Below are 21363 nucleotides of genomic sequence, written 5' to 3' on the forward strand. Positions count from 1 at the left end.
TCTTGGATAGCAACCAAGCTAGAAACTACGAGAATACTGTTTAAATCAAATCCATGTAGATACGATATTATACTATACTATATTTGATTAGCGAGCATAATTTAAGTATGTGTTTCAAGTTCGTCAACTATGTGAGGCTTACACTGTTCCCATTTTCTCTATTGGGCGAAGCAAAAAGGTGGTTAAAGGCGGAACCGGCTAACTCCATTACATCATGGAATGATCTGGCTGAAAAAACGTTTGGCACAGTTCTTCCCTTCAGGCAAAACTGCAAAGATCAGAAGTGAGATAGTAGCCTTCAAACAAAAGTTATGTGAATCTTTATATTCAGTATGGTAGAGGTTTAAGGGGATACTTAGAGATTGTCCTCATCATAACCAGACAAATGAAGTGTTGGCTCATACCTTCATAGATAGGCTACATCCAGAGACAAATATTGTGGTAGACACTGCAGCGGGAGGTCAAGAGTTGGAGAAAAGCTTTGATGAGATTTATGCATTATTGAACAAATTCTCCAAAAGTAATCCTGACTGGCAAGGAGAGATGGGCAGACACACAGTTAAAAAATATATAGGGGTCCTCGAGTTAGACATTGTTTTTGCATTATCAGTGCAGGTTGCCACATTGACAAACCAAGTCAATAAGATTAGCTTGGTTATTAATAAGCAACAAGCTTAGCCAGTGCAACAAGTTCAGATATGTTGTGAAGTATGTGGAGAGGGTCACATGAGCGATTTATGCCAGCAAATCCAGAGTCTGTATATTTTTGTGGGTAATGCAAATAGGGTCCATGCAAATCACTATGGGAATACTTATAATCCTAACTGGAGGAACCACCCAAACCTTTCTTGGGGTGGAAACCAAGGTGCTCAGAATCAGTACAAGCCATAAGCTCCTCAACAGCAATATAGACCACCACATGCAGAACAACCCATGAACTTAACGAGTCACATTGAGGAGATGCTAAAGAAATTGATGGCTGACCAGCAGGCCCAAGCAGTATCCCACTCAGTAGCTATTCCAAATTTGGAGCGACAAATTGGGTAACTTGCTAGTGCCCAAAATATTCGACCAACTGGGGATCTTCCAAGCGACACTGAGGCTAATAATAAGGCATCTATTAATGTTGTGTCACTGAGAAATAGGAGAAAGTTAGAAGAAGTCCCATCAAAAAAGAAAAAATAAGTGACTTTTAATGAAAAACAGGCCACCATAGAAGCGAAATCAGAAAATCCAAAGGAGTCAGAGAAGCCAGTTGAAGAAGTGGTGGCAAAGTAACCACAACCAATAGTTGTGAGTCCACCACCTTTGTTCCCTCAAAGATTGCAGAAAGTGAAGGATAATACTGCTTATAAGAAGTTTCTTGATATTTTGAAGCATGTGCAAATTAATATTCACCTGGTAAACATCTTGCAAGAAGTTCCCAAATACGCAAAATATATCAAAGACATAGTGGCAAATAAGAGGAGGTTAGCCGAGTTCGAGACTGTGGCACTCACTGAAGAATGTAGCTCGAGATTTCAAATCAAGCTATCTCAGAAATTAAAGGATTCAGGTAGTTTCACTATCCAAATCTCGATTGGTAAGCACACAGTCGGGCGAGCTTTGTGTGATCATGGGGTGAGCATCAATTTGATGCCGCTATGTGTTTTCAGGCAGTTAGGGTTGGGTGAGCCGCGCCCCACTACGGTGATTTTACAATTGGTTAATTGCTCCCTTGTTAATCCAGAATGGGTGATTGAAGATGTGTTAGTCCAAGTGGGTTCTTTCATATTCCCTATTGATTTCATTATCTTGGACTATGTGCCTGATCAGGAAGTCCCATTTATTTTGGGGCGTCTATTCTTAGCCATGGGCCGAACTATTATTGATGTGTGTGAAGGCAAGATGACAATGAGAGTGGGTGATTGAGTGGAGGTATTCAACATTTATAAAATACTTAAATTGCCATCCCACTATGAAGAGTTATCCATGATTTCTGTGGTGGAAAGTGATGTGACTTCATTGGTGCCTTATATGTACCCCATAGACCCCCTTGAATGAGCTTTAATGGGGAATGAAGAAGAAAGTAAATATGAGATGGTGGAAGAAATTGAACAAGTCTTTAACTGTCTTGCAAGTATGTCCATGAGCGTGGGAGATTTGAGGAGTTAGATAGACCTGTTACTCTGACCCCTCCTAAACCGTATGTTGAAGAAGCTCCAAAGCTAGAGCTCAAGCCTCTTCTACTGCACCTGCGCTATGCCTACTTGGGGAGTTCTGAAAATTTTCAGTGATTATTTCATCCAGCTTAACCAGTTTGCAAAAAGAAAATCTACTAAGAGTGCTTCGTGAGCACAAAAGAGCTATAGGGTGGACAATTGGTGATATTAAGGGAATCAGTCCATCATTCTGCATGCACAAAATATTTTTGGAAGATGGACACCGCCTTAGTATTGAGCAACAAAGGAGGTTGAATCCTATTATGAAGGAGGTCATGAAAAAGGAAGTAATTAAGTGGCTTGATGCAATCTTCCCTATTTCAAACAGCAATTGGGTAAGTCTAGTGCAATGTGTGCCTAAAAAGGGGGGGGGGGTTACTGTGGTAGAAAATGAGAAAAATGAACTAATTCCTACTCGCACCATAACGGGGTGGAAAGTCTGCATTGACTAGAGAAGGCTCAACAAAGCAACCCGCAAGGACCACTTCCCACTTCCATTCATTGACCAAATGTTGGACAGGTTGGCTGGGCATGAGTAGTATTACTTACTTGATGGTTATTCGGGGTACATTCAGATTGTCATATGCCCAAAATATCAGGAGAAAATGACTTTCATGTGCCCTTATGGTACCTTTGCTTTCAAATGAATGCCATTCGATCTTTGTAATGCATCGACCACTTTCCAAATGTGCATGATGGCCATTTTCACCTATATGGTAGAAAAATTTGTAGACGTCTTCATGGATGACTTTTCAGTCTATGGGTCTTCTTATGATGGTTGTTTGAAGAATTTGGCCAAGGTGTTGGCACAATGTGAAGAAATGAATCTGGTGCTAAATTAGGAAAAGTGTCATTTTATGGTGCAAGAGGGCATTGTGTTGGGTCATAGAGTATCGAAGAGCAAAATTGAAGTTCATAAGGCGAAGGTGGAGGTAGTTGCAAAATTACCTCCACCCATCTCTTTGAAGGGTGTCCGGAGTTTTTTTGGGACACACAAGCTTTTATAGACGCTTTATTAAAGATTTTTCTAAAATTTCTACTCTATTGTGCAGGTTGCTCGAAAAGGATATGACTTTCATTTTGATGAAGCCTGTCTGAAAGCGATCGAGGAGCTCAAGGAGAAGTTGGTGGCTACCCCCATCATTGTGGTAGCGAATTGGTCCATTCCATTTGAAGTCATATGTGATGCAAATGATCATACTATTGGGGCAGTGCTAGGACAGAGAATGGACAAGATATTTTACTCCATATACTATGTGAGTAAGACTCTTGATGATGCGCAACTGAATTACACCACCACTGAGAAGGAGTTGTTGGAAATTGTATAGGCCTTTGAGAAATTTCGGGCTTACTTGGCGGGAACAAAAGTTATAGTCCACACTGATCATGCAACAATCAAGTATCTATTTTTGAAAAAAGAATCCAAGGCTATATTGATGTGCTAGGTTTTGTTGTTACAGGAATTTTATGTAGAAATATGAGATCGAAAGGGCATAGAAAACCAAATGGCTGACCACCTGTCGCGACTGGAAAATCATGAGAATGTGGAGAAAGGTGGACAAATCAGGGAGACATTTCCTGATGAGCAACTTTTTGCCATCACCCATGGCCCTACCACATGGTATGCGGACTATGTGAATTATATTGTGAGTGGGGTTCTTCCTCCTAGAATCCAATCTGAGGCTAGGAAGAGGTTTTTGCATGATGTGAACTTTTACTAATGGGATAAGTCATTCTTTTATAGACAGTGTGTTGATCGGTTGATGAGGAGGTGCATTTCTGAAAAGGAAGTGGAACTAGTGTTGTATGACTTCCATGCCTTGCCTTATGGGCCTCATCATGGAGGGGATAGGACAATTGCAAAGGTATTGCAGTCGGGGTTCTATTGACCAACATTATTCAAGGATGCCCATGCATTTGTTAAGAAGTGTGACCAGTGTCAGAGAACAGGAACAATCACGAGGAAGCATGAGATGCCATTGAATAATATCTTGGCGGTAGAGATTTTTTATGTGTGGGGCATAGACTTCATGAGACCATTCCCAATGTGTAGAGGAAATAAGTATATTTTGCAAGTGGTGGACTATGTGTCAAAATGGGTGGAGGTTATTACATTGCCTACCAATGATGCCAAGGTGGTAGCCACTTTTGTGAAAAAGAACATATTCTCGAGGTTTGGGACTCCACGTACCTTGATTAGTGATTAAAAGAACCCATTTCTGCAATCAGTTATTAAATAACCTTCTAGACAAATATGGGGACCGCCACAGAGTTGCAACGCATATCATCCGCAAATAATTGGACAAGTTGAAGTGTCCAACAGAGAAATAAAGCAGATACTAGAGAAAACAGTAAGTGTGAACATGAAAGATTGGGCTGTAAGAACTGCATACAAAACACCAATTGGGGCGTCTCCATACAAGCTTGTGTATGGGAAGGCATGTCACTTGCCGGTTGATCTTGAACATAAGGTGTATTGGGTGGTCAAGAAGTTGAACATGGACTTGGAAGCTGCGGGAGAAAAGAGGCTCTTGCAGCTGAATGAGTTAGATGAATTCAGGCTGCACTCCTATGAAAATGCTAAGCTTTACAAGGAGAAAACCAAAACATGGCATGACAGGCGTATCAAGTTGTGTCACTTTAAACCAGGACAAAAGGTACTATTGTTCAACTCCAGGCTTAAGCTATTTCCTAGGAAGTTAAAATCAAGGTGGTCAGGTACATTTGAGGTGGTGAGAGTCACTCCATATGGTGAAATTGAGCTGCGCGCTTTAAATGGTGAAAGACAAGTTTTGATGAACGGGCAAAGAGTCAAACACTATTAGCGAGGTGTCATTGATTTCCAAAATCTAAAGTAATACTCGTTGATGAATAAGCGAGGACATGCGTTGTGTCGCGACGTTAAATCAGGCGCTTGTTGGCAGGCAACCCAATTTTTATTGCTTTCTTAGACTAGAGTTTTTGTTTTTCTTAATAGTCATAGATAACGTAGGTATGAATGGTGTGTAATGTGTATAATGTATGTACAAAGTGCTCAGAGGAATCGGGGATTCATTAAAAAAATATCGGAAAACCAGCGACCAGGCTAGCCCATTAAGCTGCCTGACGCGCACAAAACAGAAATTTTTTCGTCTCTAGCGCCAGGGCTAGCGCGATGCACAGGGCTGGGGGAGGGGTCCATGTATTTTAATTTTCTTTTCTTTTATTTTTCGTTTTTCACTCTTTATTTAACCCATTGACCTCGCACGGATACCCCCTTTAACTCACCTTATAACCCATACCCATAACCCATACCCATTCCCAAATCAAATAAAAAAATAACTCGAACTCTAATCCCCCCCCAATCGTTTCTCTCTCCCCGTTCACTCCCTCCCCCCCCCTCTCTCTATCAATTTTCAATTGTTTTCTCTCTTGCCTTCATCTCCATCTCACAGGTAAGTTTCTTTTTTCTCTCTGTCTTTTCTTGCTTTTGTGTTGTTTCTATGAGTGCCAAATTCCCCCCCCCCCATTCGACTCCCATCCCTACTTTCCCTCTTAGGTCTTTTAGAAATTGAGTACATAGTGTCTATTTGTGGTATGTATAAATGAAATTGGTTATTAAAATTGGTTGTGAATGAGTTATACGGAGTAGTAAACATAAGTCCCTCTACTTCGTTCAAACTTGGGAGGATAACCATGTTCCACCATTGTTGAATTGGGTTGCACACATTTGATGCCCACCACATGTTCGATAAAATGTTTGAATGAATATTTTGTTCACCGGTGAAGTTTGAGTAGTCGAGTGTTGTTGTATGCTAGTTTGGGATGAGTGTGGGGTATTTGGGGGTGGTTTTACATAGCCCAAAACTTATTTTCAATGACTACCAAGACATAACCACACTACCCACACCTTGTATCATGTATGTTGTATCCTTTTGTTAGAATTAGTTAGTGTATTATATTAGTTGTAGTGATTGGGGATCACGTGTTGGTTGCTTGCACTAAGGCTAAGTCGTATTGTCATGGTCGACTACTTGTTTTGTGTGAATAACACTTGGAATATAATTGTGTGGAATGGGAAAGTCTTGAGTACCTATTGCCTTGTGATGCAACACTTATGCACTTGTTAGAAGACTATTGTGAGTATATTGCATAGAGCCTTCGATTCTAAGTGTGGGGTCATCTTTCACTTTCACTTAAACCTTAGGCAGATTTCTTGATTTATTCTCACATTTAAGCTGATTGTTTTGTAAGTTGTAATGGCTTGTGATGGTGCTAGCAAATTAAAAGGAGTGGGAAAGTCCTCTACTACGCTCCCCCTCCTAAAAAGAGCAAGCAAGGCGAGGGGTCATCCCGACAAGCCAAGGGGAAGCAAGTTGCAGATGAGTCATGAAGGGAATCTTCGGGACCACGGCCCCCATTGGATTAGGTTAGTGAGGATGATGTCCAGTGGTATCACAACTTCGAGCCGTATGGGGGGTATGTATCTGAGATAGGGATCAATGTGACCACTTTGGAGAGGAGTTTCCCTGATGTGCTAGCCCGGTTGAAGAGCATGAAGATGGATAAGTTCATTGAGTGCACTAGACATGCGAACTTGATCATGGTCAAGGACTGTATGCGAATTGGAACGATCACAGGTTCATGTCATGGGTCAGAGGGAAGGAAGTGCCATTGGACTGTCCAAACCTAAGGAGGTTGCAAAAGTTCGTAAGGTGCCCGTGCTACACTACTATTCATCACACTCTATGTGACGTAAATTTTAATGCTAAGTAGACGAGGACAAATAATGATACCCACAATGAGCTGCTCCGAATTGACTTCAACAGAACTACCAAGGTATGGCAGAACTTAGTGCAAGCCAGACTGATGTCGGCAGAGCACAACACCGGGTGCACTCGAGCTAGGGTGTGCTTGATCTTCTTTCTGATGATTGGGAGGCTAGTCAATGTGGGTGAGATTATGTTGGGGTAGATGGATCGCACTCTCTTTGGGAAGAATATAAAGAGGTTTTTATTTGGTAACCTACTGACACAGTATATGCTCTCTCGTGAGGTACCTGAGTACCCTGGATATGATGATGTGGTGGAGGATACAAAGGGAGGGATGGATATTACTTCCTTGCTGGATTCTACTGCCAAGCTGAGCCTGGCTTCTCGGAATGAGCGGGAAGAAAATTTCAACATACATCTCTATGGTTCCCTGAACGTAATGATGGGCAAGGTGGGAGTGACTGATGAGGAGCGGATGTAGATGCACAATCATCTGTCAACTTCTTCAAAGGAAATGTTGGGGATTGTGTCTGGCAGTCCTATTCACCCATCGAAAAGATGAATACACCAATAAGGGATTAGATGATGAGGTGGATATAAATGCTGAGGTCATGGGGCCAATGGCTTTGGTCCCCCTTGGAGCAGATGATAATGAGCCCGGAGCTTCGGCATGTGGGCGTTCTGAGGATAGTTAGGTTGTAATTCCCTTGGTTTTTCTTTGGGCACCGGTTTTTTTCCAAGGGTGTAGCTTGAGCCGGGTATTTTAGATGTATCTTTTTATGAGTAAGATATGAAGAAAATTGAGTTGCTCTAAGATACCCGTTGACATGTTTGGTGTTGGCACATTAGGCTATGGCATGCACTCTATCTTCCTATTATATCTGATTTGAATTGTGATGCCTAAGTGAAATAAATAGCCTACTTTATGATGCATGTTCTCAGTTTTTTGACTTGTATATCACCTAGTGCATTATTGCTTAAAATTCTCAACTATATGTGCTAGCTTGACTTGAGAGTTGAACAATAACGTCTTGATTGAGTCATGTGCAATGTGTGTGTGAGGATTTTTTATATTCTGTGCTATCCTTTGTAGTCTAGACCTTGCCCTGTGTGTTAGTCAAAGCAAAATCTTTAAGTTGTGCTAGTATAGAAGATGGCGTAGGCAATTCTTTGAGTAATCATAGATGTGCTTGTCACTTACAAATAGAATTTTTCCATTGCTAGCCCCTTTGAGCCTATAGACATTTTCCCTGGCACCCACATTACAAGCCGCATCCCTATTTTATTTTTAACTTGAGCTTGTTCAACCTTTACCTCTGAAGGCACTTAGTCGTTAAAAGAATTAAGGTATGCAAGGAAAGAAATTCAAATAATGTTGATAGTCAAAAAGAAAGAAAAAAAAATACATCCTAATATTACTAATTCGTGCTAGTGGGGATGTAGAAGTGCTTAATTGAAAAAGGGGCTATGTTGTGTATGGTTTGTGGCAAGTGAATTGGTTGATGTCCTTAATTTATGTTCAATGTTATACTTGAATGTATGGACTATTTTTATATTCGTTCTCTTGTTTGTTGGTGAGGGCACATGATCTCATGATGAATTGGTAATGTTGTTAACTTCTCTTGTTGGGTGAGTACGCGAGTTGAGGGTGCTTAGTGGTAACGAGTCGACTCTTGAGGTAGGGTGGTTATGGGTAGGTTGTTTGAATTGGTTGAATTGAAATGTTTATACTTGGGCATGTTGAAAATGGGAAGAATGTGAATTTAGTATGTTCATGCTTGATTGCCGGTATCGACCATAGTCAAAGGTAGAGTGTATGATTGAAAAACATTGAATTGCCCTCCATAGTTGATATGTAAGTTGTTCGAGTATAGTTGATAGTTCCATTGCTCGAGGGCGAGCAAGAGTTTAAGTGTGAGGTGTTGATATTCGGTTAAAGTATGTATATTTATATGCATATTGCCTCACATTTTACTCATCTTTTTTTGGATTTTGTATATTTAATGTAATAATTTATTCTAATTCGTGGTATTTTTATGTGTAGGAGTAACCCAGAGAAAATGTGGGACGAAAGTGCACGAGTTGAAGTAAAAAGAGAACAAAAGAAAAAAATCGGACATTGCAGCACCTAGGCCAGCGCGTCGCGCTGCTTGGGGCGCAACTTACAGTCCAAAAGATTTTTAGCCAAGGCTAGGGCTAGCGCGACGCGCTACCCTGGACACTAGGTAACAGGAACTCTCATATCTTGCCCTGGATAAAGTAATTTCAGCCCTACACACCCCAACTCGTATAAAAAGAAGTCTAAACCTATTTTGGAGGGGAGACGCCACTTTGAGAGGAAAACACAAGCACGGAACACTCGGGAGCAAGGATTCTCAGTTTTTATTCATCTTTCTTAGTATTTTCAACTATTCAAACACTTGTGAAATTGTTTAACTTTATCATGAGTGGATAAAACCCATAAGTTCTGGGGTTGTGATTTAGACATGAATATTATTGTTAGAAGTTGACTTGACCTTGATTATAGTTTGCTAATATGTGGCTGTTTCTTCAATTCTGTGATTAATTGCTCAATTGTCTGGCCAACAGTTATGTTCTATTTACTATCTATACTATGCTTGAGAAAGCTACGTCTAGATTAGAGAAGAATTGAAGAGGGCATGATCTAAACTCTGAGTGGGGGGCAGATTTGTCGTTAGGATAGGAATATACCTAGTCACCATGCTCAATTGAATATCGTAATATTAATGCGTTCCTAATAGATTGATTCCATAGGAATATAGTCGTTAATCTATTTTGAATAGGCGAGTAGTAATTCGAGAGAATTTCACGAGAGCAATTACTCGATTAATTAGCAACCATGAGCGAATTGTATGAAAGGGAGAGTTAATTAGAACATAATTGGATTGGTAAATCGATCACAACCCTGAAATGTTTATCTCTACTGAATTCTCAATAACCATTTTCTACTTAAATAATTAATTACTGTATAGGGTAAAATCGGTTCACACTAAATACTCGAATGACAGAGTGACACGTAGAACTGGGGACAGACGAAAGACGAAGCAAGTGGAAATCAAGACCGAGGGCAACAACTTCGGTTGGCATCGGATAGACCCCAAAGGGAACATTGCCAAAGAGGGCAAATAAATATTTACCACCGGATGACATTCAATGAAGAATATTCCTCAGTATTAAATACACGTCAGTTACAGAGAATTTTGGCATTCATGACCTACCGTTACATATTCATCAATGACCCTCATTATTGTCCTTTAAGAAGGGTTTGATCCTAGCACCTAGTTACCTAGTTGTACATATAAATAGTGGCTTCAACAACTATTGTAACACACGAAAATCCTGATAAACTTATGGTACACATTATTCCAAGCTAAATAATACTTTATTTTCTGTCTAACGATATTCTTATTGGTGTCTTCGGAAGCTTTGCTCCCGGGACCAAGATGTCTGCTATTTTATCTCGATTTCAATGCTAAGTTTTGCATTTTATTTAATTCATTTATCATTTTTGGATCAAATCGATTCGCTTGTCTATAAATCACACTATAAATTCAACGGTATCATTTTACGAGTGTTTGGCTCCCACCATGGAGTCTTAGACAGTTGCATAATTGAGTTGATCCTTGCGTCTATTACTAATCTGTTTGATTCTTTGTTTCTTACCAAAAATCGTAAAAGATGGCATATAACAATGTCAACATCGCACACAACATTGAGGCACAAGAAAATCCGCCTCAACATGAGGATTCGATCAGCGACACCCAAAACGAGGAGGACGTAGCCACACTAGTTCATGGTGGGTGGTATCCCCGATATGTACGGGAGGCGACTCCTAATGACGCTGAAGACGAGCGCGTTGCGAAATAGTGAGGATCTTGAGAGAACAACAAAAGGCCATCATAGGCCATCTCTCACGGCAATACCAGGCCATGACATAATTGAGGTAAGCATTATCGGGTGCTTCTAATAACACGAATGGAAGAGGTCCAGTTCCTTCTGGTGCTCCCACAAATCAAACAGCGCAAAAGGTTGATAACAACACCCCGAGGGGTGAGGTCGGCTTCGACGGGGCCGGGGGGATCGACAACACATCTGGTAATAATAACAATAATGATTCTTTTAAAATAGAGCTCATGTAGTTTATGAGAGAAATAAACGTCTGAATGGATCAAAATTTCAGATGCACCACTGGTGCTGAAGGGCTCGGACTCAAAGAAATATACGCAGTTGTCGTTCAAACCGAGCGCAGCACCAGAGTTAATTCCGAAGCAGTTCAAAATATGATGGGACTTCGGACCCTCGGGAACACATCACTACCTATACAACGATGGTGAAAGGAAATGACTTGGCTCTACACGAGGTTGAGTTGGTCCTGCTAAAGAAGTTCGGAGAAACCCTCACGAAGGGGTCCCTAACATAGTACTCACTCTTACCCGAACACTCGATAGATTCCTTTGAAATGCTCGACTCTTTCATCAAGGCCCATGCTGGGCCAAGAAGGTCTAGGCCCGGAAGGCAGACCTATTCAGAACTTCACAAGGAGAGTCTGAGGTGATGCGTGAGGTCGTGACCAGGTTTTAGAAAGAAAGGATGCTACTACCGGCCGTGCCAGATAAATGGGCAGCTGAGGCATTTACTAAAGGGCTGAATTCGAGGAGCTCTAATGCCTCCCAGAAATTGAAAGAAAGTCTGCTAGAGTTCTAGGAAACTACATTGGCAGATGTCCATAACCGTTACATATCAAAGATAAGAATAGAAGATGATCAGCTCGGGTTCCCGGCATCAACTAAGGGTCGAGATTGAGAAAAGAATAGGGATAAGTCGAAGGATTATTTTGACGCAGATCGACGGTATTCTAAGGGACAATGTTTGCCCTACCAAAGAGCCGAAGGATGCGGCAGAGGGTTTCGGTCGACGGATAGGTTCGCGCCCGATACAAAAACTAACCATGACCGGAATAACAGGTCATTGTAAGATAAAGAGGTATCGGGTTCCCGGGATTCCACCTATCCCAGACTGTCCGAGTATAATTTCAATGTCAGCGTAGTGGAGTTGGTATAGCCATGAGGAACATCAAGGAAGCAAGGTTCCCGAGGCTGATGGGATCTGATCCTAGCCAAATGGATCCTAATCTATGGTGCGAGTATCATGGGACTAACGGCCACCAGACTGGGACTGCCGATATCAATGCGATGAGGCAATGACGTTTTTGAAAAATGGCCACCTCAGAGAGTTCTTAAGCGACCTCGCCAAAAATAATTACAACCGTAACCAGGATAATGCAGAGCCCTCTAAGAAAGGTGAAGACCCCCCTCCCCGACAAACCATCAACATGATTTTTGGGGGAAACGAGATCAACAATGTGACCTTCTCGGCAACAAAAAAAGACAAAGGTGTCAGTGACTCATAGCAAGAGACTCTAGGAAGTCGCCGAGCATGAAATCACATTCATAGAAGAGGACGCCGATGGACTTCTACTACCGCATAACGATGCCCTGATAATTTCTCTTAACGTTCTAGATTTTAAAATTAAACGTGTTTTGGTTGACCTAGGAAGTTCAGCCAATATTATTTAATGGAGAGTGCTGGAGCAAGCTAAGCTAACCAGAAGCATCATTTAGACCACAAAGATCCTCACCGGGTTCAACTTAGCAAGTGTGACAACACGAGGGGAGATCCTGCTGCCCACGAATGCCGAAGGGGTCATGAATACTACCTTGTTGGAAGTAGCAGATGGCGACATGGGCTACAACTCCATAGAGAATCAAACAAATAAGAGTAGATCAACCGACAGCAAGGGAGATGAATGCAATCTTGGTTTCCAACAGTAAAGGGAAGGAACACGCGGCATAGAAATTACAGAAACCGACGCTCGCTCCCGAACCAAATGAAGACGACAAAGGGGAAGAGCCATCGAAATCCTCCCAGGTACCAAAGTATTTCGAGGTATCAGAAGAAACGAACGCAACCAAATCTACAGCGGAAGAACTCAAACAAGTAGACCCCGAGCTCAGGTCAAGATTTATAGAATTTCTTAAAACTAATGTTGATTGTTTTGCATGGTCGCACACGGATATGACAGGTATCCCGCTAGAGGTGGTTGTGCACAAGTTAAGCATGGACCCTAGCATCCCCCCGATAAGGCAAAAGAAGCGCACAATCGTCGAGGTCAGAAATTGGTCTATCAAAGAAGAGGTAACTCGATTGCTCGATATCGGTTCAATCCAGGAGGTAAAGTATCCTGACTGGCTAGCTAACATAGTAGTAATTCCAAAAAGGAATAATAAATTTCGCATATGCATAGATTATAAGGATCTGAATAAGGCGTGCCCAAAAGACTTATTCTCAGTGCCAAACATTAATCAAATGATTGATGCAACGACCGAACACGAGTTGCTGAGTTTCCTCGATGCCTATTCTGGGTACAACCAAATAAAGATGAACCCAGAGGATTAGGAAAAAACTCTGTTCATAACAAACTTTGTCACATATTGCTACAATGTGATGCTCTTCGGGCTTAAGAACGCCAGAGCCACTTATCAGAGGCTCGTGAACAAAATGTTCGTAAATCAAATAGGTAAAACAATGGAAGTTTACATAGATGATATGATGGTTAAGTCTTTGAACACATGTGACCATCTGAAACACCTCCAAGAAACCTTTAACATCCTAAGCAAGCATAACATGAAGCTTAACCTCGAAAAGTGTGCATTCGGAGTCAGCTCCGATAAATATTTGGGTTTCCTGGTGTCAAAAGGGGAATCGAAGTCAATCCCGACAAGATTAAAGCCACAGAGGACATTTAGACTAGTTTGCAAACATGAAAGAAGTCCAAAGACTAACCGGCAGAGTAGCCGCTCTAAGCAAGTTCATTTCTCGGTCTACAAAAAAATGCTATCACTTCTTCTCACTTCTAAAGAAGAAGAACAACTTAAAATGGACTCCAAAATGCCAACATGCTCTAAACGACTTGAAACACTATTTATCAAGCCCTCTGTTACTATCAAAACCGGAGGAAGGTGAACAGTTGCTAATATACTTAGTAGTCTCGGAAGTAGCGGTGAGTGTCGTTCTAGTTTGGGAGGATGAAGGTACGCAATCTCATATCTATTATGTTGGCAAAATTTTAACGGGAGCAGAAAATCGTTATCCGCACCTCAAAAAATTGGTCTTAGCTCTCATAGTCGTTGCTCGAAAGCTTAGGCCTTACTTACAATGCCACCCGATAGCCGTGGTGACAACTTTTCCCCTCCGGAATGTCCTTCACAAACCTAAGTTGTTAGGTCGACTGGCCAAATGGTCAGTCGAAATGAGTGAATTTGATATCGAATATAAACCCAGGACCACGATCAAATCACAAGTTTTGGCCGACTTCGTGGCCGATTTTAGTCCCGGGCTGCTGCCTTTCGCTACTAAGGAAGTGGTGATGGTGTCAGAAATGACATCAGGAGTTTGGACCTTGTTCATGGACAGAGCTTCCATTGTGAAAGTGTCCGGGCTCGGGGTAGTCTTAATCACGCTCTCGGGAGAAGTCTTGAGGCAGGCCGTAAAAATTATTCCTTGAGTAACAATGAAATCGAGTATGAGACTTTGATTGCAGGACTTGAACTGGATCGGGGACTGGACTCTGAGGTCAGTAAAATCAAATGCAATTCCCAACTGATGGTAAATCAGGTATATGGAATCTTTGATACCAAAGAGGAACACATGCAACAATATGTGGTAAAAGTTTAACTATGCTCGCACGGTTCAGGAAATGGTCAATCACACACATCCCAAGAGAAGAAAATGCAAAAGCAGATGCATTGGCCAATCTGGGCTGGTCCATGGAAGTAAAAGGATCAGATTCTAGTACGATCATACAGCTCATGCACTCAGTATTGGATGTGGACGATTATTATGAAGTAAATCCGACTAACTTGGTCTGGGACTGGAGAAATGAAATCATCGACTACCTTGAGCACGACAAGCTTCCCCAAGGCTCGAAGGCATCCCGGGCACTCCGTACCAAAGCAGCTCGCTACAGCTTCTAGGGAGGATAGTTATATAGAAGGTTGTTCCAAGGCCCGTTGGCCTGATGCTTAGGATCCTCCGAGGCTAATTTCGTCATGAGAGAGGTTCACGAAGGAATTGGTGGAAATCATTCTAGTGCAGACTCATTGGTGTTAAAATTAGTTAGGGTAGGATACTACTGGCCCGGATAGAACAAGACGCTAAGACATTCATACAGAAATGCGACAAGTGTCAACGCCATGTGCCGTTAGTGCACCAACCGACAGAGCTACTACACTTGGTATTATTTCCATGGCCATTCATGAAATGAGGGATGGAGATAGTCGGTCTACTACCACCGGCTCCCGGTAAGGTAAGGTTTCTTTTGATTTTAACTAATTACTTCACTAAGTGGGTTAACGCAGGTCCTTACCAGAAAATCGGCAAGCGCGAAGTGGTCGATTTCCTATGGGAAAACTTAGTCTGCCGGTTCGAAACACCGAATGAGATTTCCTGCGACAACGGACCATAGTTCATAGGCTCAAAGGTCACAAAATCTCTTGATGACTTAAAGATTAAAAGAATCACATCTTCGCCATACCGTCCGAGAGCAAATGGGCAGGCGGAATCAACCAATAAGGTGATTATTCAAAATCTTTAAAAGAGGTTGGAAGCAGCCAAGGGCGAATGGCCTGAAGAGTTACCAGGAGTGTTCTGGGCATACTGGACGACGACCAAGTCAAGAATGGGAGAGACACCGTTCTCTCTCGTATACGGAGAAGAAGCTCTGATACCGGTGGAAGTAGGAGAACCTACCTTGAGGTATTTCCAAGTGGACGAAGAAACAAACAATGAAGCATTACTAGTCAAATCGGAGCTGCTTGATGAACACAAGGACTTGGCACACATAAGGATGATGGCCTAGAAACAAAGAATGGAAATATACTATAATTGAAGAGACAATCTCCGTTATTTCAAAGTGGGAGATTTGGTTTTAAGAAAAGTGACTCAAAATACCCGGGAGCTCAATGTAGGAAAACTGGGTCTGACGTGGGAAGGCCCCTACCGGGTTACAACTGTCACCGGAAAAGGATCATACAAAGTAGAAAACCAAGACGGAGTCAAAATGCCGAGCAACTATAATGTGACTCACCTCAAAAGGTATTATTGCTGATGAGCATGCTTATACTGAAAGTATATGCTGTATTTTTTTTTCCTTCGTCTAGTTTTTGTCCCAATTGGGTATTTCTGGCAAAGTTTTTAACGAGGCAACAACGGAAAGCATACTACGAAGGAAACATCGTCAACAATAATAAGACCTTTAAACGACAAGGCATCAAAACGACAAATCACTGTGAGATGGTTAAATAGTCTTTGGCTCGGTGGCGAATTCCTAATGGGAAGCAAAACTTACCACTGTATCAAAGGCTATTCAACTATTTACAAGTGTTTTCCCTACAAGCCAGGGGTGGTTAGATAATCTTTGGCTCGATAGCAAAATTCCTAACGGGATACAAAGCTTGCTATCAGACCAAAGATTATCCAACCATTCACTAGTAGAATCCTCGAAGGAGCAAGAATTCCAGTGTTCCAATTCGCATCCTTCGCATTTGAACACTTGGGGGAGGGGGGAATGATATGAGAATACGACAACCCAATTGCCACAGCAATCGGGACTACGAAATCCGGGAACAAAGATGCCTCATCGGGACCTGGAACTGCACATACAACCCCATAGAAATAAGTTGTATAAATTAGCTACAAGTAATGGCAATTTCTTTTATTTTAGTAAAATGAATGCTTATGTAATTTTGAAGATAGAAAGAATAAAATAAAGTCCTTTTATTTTTATCTTGTTTCCTGTCCAAATGATAAATTGAGTTTATCATTTGAAAGTTAATCAATTACTTCAAATGCTTGTGCCGGAATGAATATGAGACGTCCTCTTCAAAAGCATCGTAAACATAAAAGGGCCCTCTCTTATGAAACCCTTACAGTAAAGGGTTGGTTCCGGAATAATTTATGCCCGGAATCCAAATGCTATCGGGAAAAAATGCACCCAAAACCTTGCATAATTCGACGCAAAGAAGTAAGATTTGCGCAATGCTTAAATAAAAAGCACTTCTATTTATCAAACATGCCAAGCAACATAAGTACACAAATACAAAAAGAAAACAACAAAGGAAAAAAAAAAGCAAAAAGCTAAACTACATCGCCCCCAGAACTCGAGGGAAGAGGAGCATCTATGCCCCCAGGAGAAGTAGGCGGGTCTTACATCAACTTTGGATCTTGGCCTTCATCGTTATTCTCCTAAAGTTCCTCCTCAATTCCTGAGAACTCGGAACCTGAACCAGAAGAGTCAGTTGTATGACGTTTATCTGAGAGACATCATCGAGCCGTTAACTCCAGCTCTCGAGCCTTGGCGATTTACCCGTTTTGGCCTCTTCCAAGGTTTTTCTCCTCATGCTATACATAGAATATGTTTTTTCAATAATGAGGGAATCCACTCTGCGCTAGAGTTCTGATTTAAGCCGATCAACCTCGGTCAAAAGGTCATCCCGCTCGGATCTTGTGGCGCTAAGGCTAAGATCAAGATCACAGATAATGGATATATGAACCTTATTATGTTCCATGATCTTCTTATACCTATCCTCCATCTGGGCACGCTTCTCCTCTGTAGTAGCAGCCTCGTCAGCTTTGGAGTTCAAAAATGCCTCCAAATTATTCACTCTCTCGATGGAGGCAGATTCGCGCTCGGCAGCTGCAAGCACAGCATTTTAGACCTCAGACCATTTAGCCTTGGCTTCTTGAAACTGTACATTTAACTGAGAGGCTTCTTGGCTGAGGGCCATCACTTACTACTCACTCTATTGAAACCGAGCCTCTAACTCACTCGCCTCAGCAGCTATTGCTTCCAGCACTAGGAGGCGACCATCAATTTGGTCCCTCTCGGCCAACAAATGGTCCCGCTCGGATTGGAGTCTTTATTTATCAAGGATAAATTTTTGAAGTCCCTCGGAAACAAGGAAGTTGGACTACAAAGCAAAAACCCAAGTTAGGAACCCTGTCGCAACAAGTTAAAAAGAAACAAGCAGTAAAGAGAACAAGTACGTTACCGTTGTCGCATTGTGCATGGCATTATTCAACAAACACTCTCCCGAAAGAGAGTGTATTTTCTTCTTATACTTTTTTGAAGCCAGCAGCTTTAGATAATTGGCGAGTTCCACCGACTGGGACAAATAGCACTCAGTAGATACTAAGAGGGAGACACTCCTCCTTCTTTGGGGATCTTCAGAAGGGGGCGAATAGTTGTGCCCTGAATTCCCATGGTCTGGGGATTGGGGAGGAGGGACATCCTCATCTCGGGCGTCCGCCGCCGGTGATAAAGGTATGGCCGGCGCGGAAGGAGATGAAGCTGATGGTGTTGTGGGTTGAGAAGCAGATATGACGGAGGCAGTGCTGGTTGTTAGTTACTCACCAACCGAAGATGGAAGAGGCCCACTACTCGGCCTCACAGTACCGAGAGCAGCGACTGGGACCGAAAAGGGGGAATTGGCATTCTCCACCAAGTCAAATTCTCCCAGAGTGCTTGGGCATCATCTTCGGTTGGGGTTATAAGCTCTTTAGATTGAGAATTATGTTGAGCTGATGAAGGTTGTCATTTCCTTCGTAGGGAAGCCCCTTCATCATTAGCTTCCCCATTATCGTCAATAACCACAGTGGCTACGACTGGCTTGGGAGCGGCTTTCTTCGCTTTTTTATTATTACCCTCGGCCGAGGAAGAACGCACCTTTTTGGTTGCTTGTTCTTCGGTCGGGGACTCCGAGAGGAAGTGCATGCACCGGAAGCAGATCCGATGGTGCCTGTTCGGGTAAAAGCCTCCTTTAAAAACTTCACAGCCTCTACGTAATTGACCAAAATATCCTCCTCGGGGATGGTAATAGAGCCCTACAGGAGACCTAAATCTAACAAAAGGGTGGGATTAACCAGTTTTCTTATGTACAAAAATGAAACGAAGTCATAATCGGTTTTACAAGTCAACTTACCGTGATTCTTAGTCTTCCATCCGTATTTGGGGGCCAACTCCTTCCACCAGCGGGTCTCAGGCATGGTGATGTTTAGAATCTTCTGAACCCACTGGTCCAAGCCTTCAACCCTCGGTGGTTTCCACCGAGTTGCTAAAATATTGAAAAGAGAAGGATCACCAATGACATGAAACAACCTTTTTTCCAGAAAAAGAGATACACTTTGAACTTACGTGTACGAGTCTAGGACTTTCGGAAGGATAGGGTTATGGCCGAGATGATATCCATAGTAGAAATAATGACAAATTGCTCCATTCACCCACGACCGTTGTCGTCATCCATGCTGATAAGCTAAGCATGGTGGCCTCGTTTGCTGAAATTCATTACACCCCCACGGAAAATATTGGGGCAGTAGAGATTCATCATACAAACCAATGTGAGCTCCTCCTACATTTCTTGGAAAATCCATTGCAGAAAGTCCACTGTTCGCCACACCAAAGGGCCCACCTGTGCCAAACAAACTTGGTATCGGTGGCACAGTTCCAAAATTATGGGGTCAAGCCCCTCGCTCAAAGAAAACACACCCAAAGTGAATGGGTACGTATAAACGTACATGAAGCCCTTCTTAGTGAAGGATACTCTCTCCACAAGTTCGAGAGCAATAATGTTCATGTCGTGGAAATCATAGTCCTCGTTCACAGTAGGAATACTCGAAGGGCAGATGGAAGAAGGGTATTTGCCAACAGCCCGAGTGCGGGAATTTGAAGAAGGGAACTTCTCTTCGAAGTCCTTGGTTGTGTTGAGATATTTGGGGGTGATAGTGGTCACCATAGGGGGGAGGGGTCAGCATCAACGTCGATTTCTTTATCCTTACTCTCCTTCGGACCCCCACCTAAGATAATATCGGAGTTCTTGGAAGAGTTAGTGAAAGAAGCCATGATCAGCAAGTGATAAGAGTTCTTTGAAGAAGATTAAAGAAGGATGAAAGCAGAAATGAGTTGAATGCAGAGAAGTTGAGAGAGTTTGTAAAACTGTTAAGTGTAGAAGAAGAAGAAGAATGAGGCGTATAAGTAAAGGAATAGATGGCTAAAATCGTGGCCATGATTACCTCGAGAACCGGCAAAAATATTGCCAAATCGTGGAGTAACACGTATTCGGGATATTAAATGAGAAGAGATGTGCGTCTTATCAAGTGTAAGAAACTTTTCAGAAGGGTTGAGAAAATTTCCCGCTAAGAAAGGAATCTTCACCAACTTCCCGGTGACACAAAGATGTGCCACCGAAAAGTAGGAAAACTATCTGTATAGGGTAAAATCGGTTCACACTAATACTCAAATGATAGAGTGACACGTGAAACCAGGGACAAACGGAAGCCGAAGCAAGTGGAAACCAAGACCGAGGGCAACAACTTCGGTTGGCAGCGGGTAGACCCCGACGGAAACATTGTCAACGAGGGCAAACAAATATTTGCCACCAGATGATATTCAATGAAGAATATTTCTCAGTATTAAATACACGTCTGTTACAGAGAATTTTGGCATTCGTGTTGCCGTTACATATTCAACAATGGCCCCTATTAATGTCATTTAAGAGGGGCTTGATCCTAGGACCTTGTTCCCTAGGTGTAGATATAAATAGTTGCTTCAACAACCATTGAAACACACGAAAATCCTGACAAACTTATGCTACACATTATTCCAAGCTAAATAATACTTTATTTTCTGTCAAACAACATTCTTATTACTATCTTTGGAAGCCTTGCGCTCGGAACCAAGTTGTCTGCTATTTTATCTCGCTTTCAACGCTAAGTCTTGAATTTTATTTATTTCATTTATCATTTTGGGATCAAATCGATTCGCTTGTCTATAAACCAGGCTATAAATTCAACTGTACCGTTTTACGGGTAAATAATTATTTATTACATTCATTGGTTAGTTTGTAATCACACCATTAAACCCTGAGAGACTCGACTGAATAACAATTTTGGTAAAATTAGTAGGTAGTTAACACAAGTTTCTATGGATTCGACACTCGACTTATCATTTTATTACTTGTACGACTATGTATACTTACGTGTGCGTTTGGAAGCAACAACTTATAAGCTGAAAAGCAATAGGTTGAGAGTGACCAACTTATAACTTTTGGCTAATTTTGGCTTATAAAACTTGACTTATAAATACTTTGGTTGTTTACCAAACATGTAGATAAGTCAAAAAGTGCTTATAAAAGATCAGTTTGACAAACTTATAAGCATAACCATAAAACTTAGAATAATTCCTCAGGAGGTTAATATAATTAACCCAATAGATATTTTTGAGAATAATTTCAGAGATCTCCCCCCACGTTTTGCTCCATCACACTGACATCTCTTTT

At 41.8% G+C, this 21363-nt stretch overlaps 1 non-coding gene across 1 annotated transcript; it reads right to left on the reverse strand.

Moving 5' to 3' along the window:
• Positions 1-273: 273 nt before the first annotated feature.
• On the reverse strand, positions 274-380 carry LOC117281353 (small nucleolar RNA R71). The gene has a single exon (XR_004511969.1). It is a non-coding gene; the product is annotated as a small nucleolar RNA R71 (small nucleolar RNA).
• Positions 381-21363: the final 20983 nt, after the last annotated feature.

Source organism: Nicotiana tomentosiformis, chromosome 3 (genome assembly GCF_000390325.3).
Source record: "Nicotiana tomentosiformis chromosome 3, ASM39032v3, whole genome shotgun sequence".
NCBI lineage: Eukaryota > Viridiplantae > Streptophyta > Magnoliopsida > Solanales > Solanaceae > Nicotiana > Nicotiana tomentosiformis.